Source organism: Sturnira hondurensis, unplaced genomic scaffold, assembly GCF_014824575.4.
Source record: "Sturnira hondurensis isolate 20B ecotype Veracruz unplaced genomic scaffold, ASM1482457v3 Scaffold0014584, whole genome shotgun sequence".
In the NCBI taxonomy this organism is placed as follows: Eukaryota; Metazoa; Chordata; class Mammalia; order Chiroptera; family Phyllostomidae; genus Sturnira; species Sturnira hondurensis.
The window spans coordinates 1323713-1330526 of record NW_028087215.1 but is presented as its reverse complement, the minus strand read 5'-3'; positions in this window follow the sequence as shown (position 1 = coordinate 1330526).

The window sequence follows — 6814 nt, the reverse complement described above, 5'->3', positions numbered from 1 at the left end:
CTGTGGAGGCTGAAAACCTGGAGTTGGGTTTATGGGACAGTAAAAGGGTGCGAATAGATCAGGGATGAGATTTGGGGGTTAGTCTAAAAGGTCGAGGAAGGACCTCATGATATGAGAGAAAGAAACCAGAGAAGTGCTCTGTTTGGATGTGGCTTAAAGGGTCTGATAAAAGTATTTTTATTCCTTTTTGTAGAAGAGGGAACAAAGAGAATTTAAAAGATAAGTCCCACCGTTCATGAGAGGGAAGTAGAATTCAAATGCAGCTTATCTGCGACCAAATCCTGGGCTCTTTTCACTAGGCTTTGAAATGCTGTACAGAATCTGATAAAAATAAAAGCCAAAGTCCTCATAATGGCCTGCCAGGTTCTAGTGATTATTCAGTCAGCCCTCACCTCTCTGACCTTATTGCCTGCTATTCGACCTGAACATTTCCATCCAGCTCACTATTGTCCTTGCTGTTTTTTGAACATGCCAGACACCACTGTGCCCCAGGGACTTTGCACTCATCATTCCTTCCTCCTCGAATGTTCTTCCCCAGAATTCTCTCAACTCCCTCAAGCCTTTCCTCTATTGTCATCTCCTAGATGGGTTCTGCCACCATTCCCCTATTTCATACTACAATATGCTTTGCTTTATCACTTCTAACAAATTATCTGACAAACCAGTGTATAATGACTATTGTATGTTTCTTCTGCTACAAAGTAAGCTCCAGGCAGAGGGTAGGGAATTTTACCAGTTTGCACATTACTGTAGTCCGAGAGCCTAGAGCAATGTCTGGCACATAATCAGAGCTCAATATAAAATTAATTGAGTCCATGATCCTTGAGAAAGCTCCTTCTGTCATGTGCTTGGAGCAGAAGATGAGCTGCAATGGACCCCACCGCCAGTGCAGGTGCGGGCTGGGGGAGGAGGCGAGGTGGTGAAGCTAGGAAAATTGGGAAAAATTTCTAAAGAAAAATTTACTGGTGAGAAAAGGAGATGAAATAGTGGCTAATGAGTCAGAAGCAGAGTCAAGCAGAAGTTTGATCTTGCCCCGTAAAAGGAGGAAGACCTGAGAATGGTTGTAAGTTTTAGGAATCTGTGTAGGAGACAGGCTAAAGACTCAAGTCAGACAGATGACTGTGTAGGGAAGAAAATTATTGAACCCTTTATGTGGTTAAAAAGAACTATTTCTTTAGATGCTCTCCCACCCCCAGTCTCTCAGGAGCATTTCTAACCATTATGAAAATCCAAAGCAAATGCAGATAGTATTAGAGTGTCTACTTCTTCCGACAACTTGAGCTCCATGTTGAGAACATTATAGATATGAAAGCATTCAGCCAGAGGCTGTGTTGCTGCCTTCAAGCACCAGGCAATATCTTATTAAAAATAGGAGAGAAATCCAACAGAGAAACTAGAATAATGCAGTGTATCGTTTAAACCACAGGTGGCAAACACAAGGCCCAGGGGCCAAATCTGGCCCTCCACAACCTTTTATCTGGCCCAGCACCTTGTTTCTACCCAGCGGCAGTACTGAGCTCTCCCTTAACTGTTAAGGAGTATTTACATTTCTATAGTCCTAAAATTACATTCCGCCCTTTGAAGGCAACTGCGAGGCCGATGTGGCCCCTAGTGAAAATGAGTAAGTACACTGACACCTCTGATTTAGACAATATAGGTAAGCAAGGTGCCCAGTGCACAGCAGGACACATTTCCATGCAGTGTGTGGTGTTACAACAAGCTCAGGAAGAAGTGTGATCAGCTTAACTAATAGGCCTTCAGATTCTCTCTCTCAAAATGCACACTTGTGCTCACTTCATGAGATCACATAAATACTCGCTAATCTAGGGACAATGGCCTTCAATTACAAAGGCCGTATGTGAGTCCTTCTTCCCTGAGCGTGTAATGCCAGAGCCAGTTCTCCCCTTCGGCCCCAGAGGAAGCGTGTCACCCATTGAGGATGTGGTGGCAGAGAGTCCGTGGACAATATCTCATAGTGCACGATGCCACCACAGAAAGCGTAGTTCACTCAATCTCTGGCGTCATTTGCCAGATTGTCCACAGTGAAATGACAACTTCTTACATTGTAATAGTTCATACAACGACCTCCTTTGGATCTTGTGTTCCAACTTCTTCTGGACAGAGCAGACTTCTTGGAAATTGTGACCTTGATTTAAAAAAATCAGTATACAGGTAAAGTATCATAGAGTTGTATTCTTGAAACTTGCATAACCTCATTAACCAATGTCACCCCAATAAATTTAATAAAAATTAAGGAAATGTGTAACTCACAATAAAATAACTCTGACACCATGTCAATGAAAAAATAATACATGAATCTTTTGAGGTCTGTTGGCCATCCATAAAAAGGTAAGGTAATTGCACATCTTTACTGAACATAATGCCTGTCAGTTCATCTTTATGGCTTTTCCTGGATTATCTAATTTCATGCACAGTCAGCCCCATGAAGTATGTGTCATTGTCATCATTTTATAGATTAAAAACTGAGGCTTAGGCACACTAAGTAATTCACTCAAGTCGCAATTAGTTGGCTATAGAACCAGCCCTGAAACCCACAGCCTGGCACTAGTGCCCCATTCTCAAGCAGGGCGCTGTCACTTCGTAGGGAGTGTAGGAGGAGCCTTACCTCTCTGGCTTGGAAACAGAAAATAGCGCCATAGAGGTTTGTTTTCACTGGAACTACTAGTGAGAGTCTCCATGGAAGTCTCTAAACAGCTAATTTGAACAGAAATGTCCTTTGTGTGGATATATTTCTAATTTTAGCATCGCTCGTTTATTCAGTAGTGGATTGTATAAGAGCTTTGCTATCTTGGTTTAAGCTTTTGGAGTGATTCTACCGAGCAGGATATTAACACTTGTGATGTGAGTAGCACTGGCTGTAAATAATCACTTCGTTCTTGACATCAGAGTAATTTTGGGTATTTGGCAGAGTTAAAAAATATATATGTACATACATATATAGAAAATGTATATGTATATAAATATATAAAATGTGTGTGTGTGTGTGTGTGTGTGTGTGTGTATGTATCTCACTACTCAAGACCCAGGTCAATTGTTAAAAATCAAATGATTTAAAGCTAATTGGCCAAATAATTTGCTTGAAAGTATGAACCAGCTGAAAAAGAGCAGCTTTATCATTTAACCACTTTAAAGTAGTAACATTAGTGTTGCCACAACATAGATGAGTGAGTTTTTTTCTGGTTTTATTTTTTTAATATATTTTATTGATTATGCTATTACAATTGTCTCATTCCCCCCCTTTATTCCCCTCCATCCTTCATGCCCCCTCCCACCCGCATTCCCCACCCCTCAGTTCATGTCCATAGGTCATACATATAAATTCTTTGGCTTCTACATTTCTTATACTGTTCTTAACCTCCCCTTATCTATTTTGTACCTTCCATTTTTGCTACTTATTCCCTGTACCTTCTTCCCCATTTCGATCACAACCCCACTGATAACCCTCCATGTGATCTCCATTTCTGTGATTCTGTTCATGTTCTAGTTGTTTGCTTAGTTTGTGTTTGTTTGTTTGTTTGTTTAGGTTCAGTTTTTAATAGTTGTTAGTTTGTTGTCATTTTACTGTTCATATTTTTGATCATCTTCTTTTTCTTAGATGAATTCCTTTAACATTTCATATAATAAGGGCTTGGTGATGATGAACTCCTTGAACTTAACCTTATTTGGGAGGCACTTTATCTGCCCCTGGATTCTAAATGAAAGCTTTGCTGGGTAGAGTAATCTTGGATGTAGGTCCTTGACTTTCATTACTTAGAATACTTCTATTCAGCCCCTTCTTGCCTGCAAGGTTTCTTTTGAGAAATTAGCTGATAGTCTTATGGAAACTCCTTTGTAGGTAACTCTCTCCTTTTTGCTTGCTGCTTTTAAGATTCTCTTCTTACCTTTAATCTTGGGTAATGTAATTATGATGTGCCTTAGTGTGTGCTTCCTTAGGTCCAACTTCTTTGGGACTCTCTAAGCTTCCTGGACTTCCTCAAAGTCTATTTCTTTTGCTACATTGGGGAAGTTTTCCTTCATTACTTTTTCAAATAAGTTTTTAATTTCTCGCTCTTCCTCTTCTCCTTCTTCCACACCTGTGGTTAGGATGTTGGAACATTTAAAGTTGTCCTGCAACTCCTAAGCCTCTCCTCATTTTTTTTTTCTTTTGAATTCTTGCTTCTTCATTCATTGTGGTTGAATGTTTATTTCTTCTTCTGGTCCAAACTGTAGATTTGAGTCCCGGTTTCCTTCCTGTCACGGTTGGTTCCCTGTACATTTTTCTTTGTTCACTTTGCATAGCCTTCACTTTTTCCTCTATTTTATAACCATACTCAACCATTTCTGTGAGCATCCCGATTTCCATGTGTTTTGAACTTGCATCTGATAGGTTGTCTATCTCTTCATTGCTTAGTTGGATTTTTTCTGGAGCTTTTAAAAATATATATATATATATATATTTAATTTACTATGCCATTACAGTTGTCCCATTCCCCCCCTTCATTCCTCTCCACTCTGCACACCCCTTCCCCCACAATTCCCCCACCATTTCCCCTCTNTAGGTTGTCTATCTCTTCATTGCTTAGTTGGATTTTTTCTGGAGCTTTTAAAAATATATATATATATATATATATTTAATTTACTATGCCATTACAGTTGTCCCATTCCCCCCCTTCATTCCTCTCCACTCTGCACACCCCTTCCCCCACAATTCCCCCACCATTTCCCCTCTTTAGTTTATGTCCACATGTCTCAAGTTCTTTAGATTCTATATTTCCCCTACTATTCTTGCCCCCCCCGTCTATTTTCTACCTACTACTGTCTATGCTACTTATTTTCTGTACCTTCTCTCCCCTTTTCCTTCTCCCACTCCCCTGTTGCTAACCCTCCAGGTGATCTCCATTTCTATGGTTCCGCTCCTGATGTAGCTGTCCTCTTAGTTTGCTTTTGTTTTAGGTGTGGTTGTTAATAACTGTGAGTTTGCTGTCCTGTCACTGTTTATATTTTTTATCTTCTTTTTCTTAGATAAGTCCCTTTAACATTTCATATAATAAGGGCTTGGTGATGATGAACTCCTTGAATTTGACCTTATCTGAGAAGCACTTTATCTGCCCTTCCATTCTAAATGAAAACTTGCTGGATAAAGCAATCTTGGATGTAGGTCTTTGGATTTCATGACTTGGAATACTTCTTTCCAGCCCCTTCTTGCCTGTAAGGTCTCTTTTGAGAAATCCACTGACAGTCTGATGGGAAGTCCTTTGTAGGTGACTGTCCCCTTATCTCTTGCTGCTTCTAGGATTCTCTCCTTCATTTTAATCTTGGCTAATGTAATTATGATGCACCTTGGTGTGTTCCTTCTTGGGTCCAACTTCTTTGGGACTCTCTGAGCTTCCTGGATTTCCTGGAAGTCTATTTCCTTTGCCAGACTGGGGAAGTTCTCCTTTATTATTTGTTCAAATAAGTTTTCCACTTGTTGCTCTTCCTCTTCCCCTTCTGGTACCCCTATAATTCGGATGTTGGAACGTTTAAAGATATCCTGGAGGTTCCTAAGCCTCTCCTCATTTTTTTCTTCATACTTTTCTGTTTGGTCATTTTTTTCTTCCTTCTGGTCCACTCCCTTGATCTGAGTCCCAGTTTCCTTTCCATCACTATTGCTTTCCCGTGCATTTCCCTTCATTTCAATTAGTTTAGCCTTCATTTGTTTCTCTAATTTGTGGCTAAAATCGACCAGTTCTGTGAGCATCCTGATCACCAGTATTTTGAACTGTGCATCTGATAGGTTGGCTATTTCTTGGTCACTTAGATTTATTGGCTCTGGGGCTTTGAGCTCTTCTGGAGCCACGTTTTCATCTGTTCGCACCTGTTACATATGAGGAACAGAGCCCTAGGTGTTGGGCGGGGGGCAACTCAGTCGCTGGGTTGTGATGCTGTATGTGAGGGCGGGGTCAGAGAGAGGCAATGGCCAGCCCCTCTGCTGCTTCCCATTGCTGGGGCCTGTGTGGTCTGTCTTACTGCTCGTTCCTTCGCTGGTTTATCTGTGTACGAATGTGTGACGCTGGTGAGCCTGCCGCCTTACGCCCTCACTGGGTCCGCCTGTTGCTACCCCCACACCTGGGATCCGCCCACGGCTGCCTGCGGGCCTGGGTCGGGAGATCTTTCCTGCTAGACTCCGCTCGACTGCTGGCTCTGCCCCTCTTACCATTCCGGTTGAACGGTTCATTGTTGTTGGATTTCCGTTTAGTTCAATTTTCTGTGTTTTGGCTGCTGCGCTTTTGTTACTGAAACTTTGTTGACTTTAAACTTGGTTGTGAGAGGAGGTACAGTGTTTCAACCTACACCCCCATCTTGGCCTAAGTCCGGATTTTTTCTGGAGCTTTGATCTGGTCTTTCATTTGGGCCTTTTTTTTTTTTTTTCTCAAAGTGTTTGTTACATAAGGGGGGTAAAGCCTTAGGTGTTCACCAGGGGCAGGCAACCCAGTTGCTGGGTTGTGACTCTGTATGTGGGGGAGGAGTCAGAGAAGGAATAATGGCCCTTGCTCCGTTCTCTGCCAGATTTCCCTCCCTTCCCCAGCTTCCCACCAGCAAATTGGGTCCTTCTGATGCTGATTCCCATGTGGGTGGGCTTGTGTACATTCTAGGACCCTGTGGGTCTCTCCAACGAACTCTCCTGTGAGACTGGGAGTTTCTCCTGCTGGTGCTTCAACCCCCACAGGTGTTTTCAATTAGAGGTTTGAGGCTTTATTTCCCTCATCCCGAGTACTGGGTTGCATAGTTTGTGGGTCTGAGTTTCTCCTGCTGCCTCAACCTCCACAGGTTT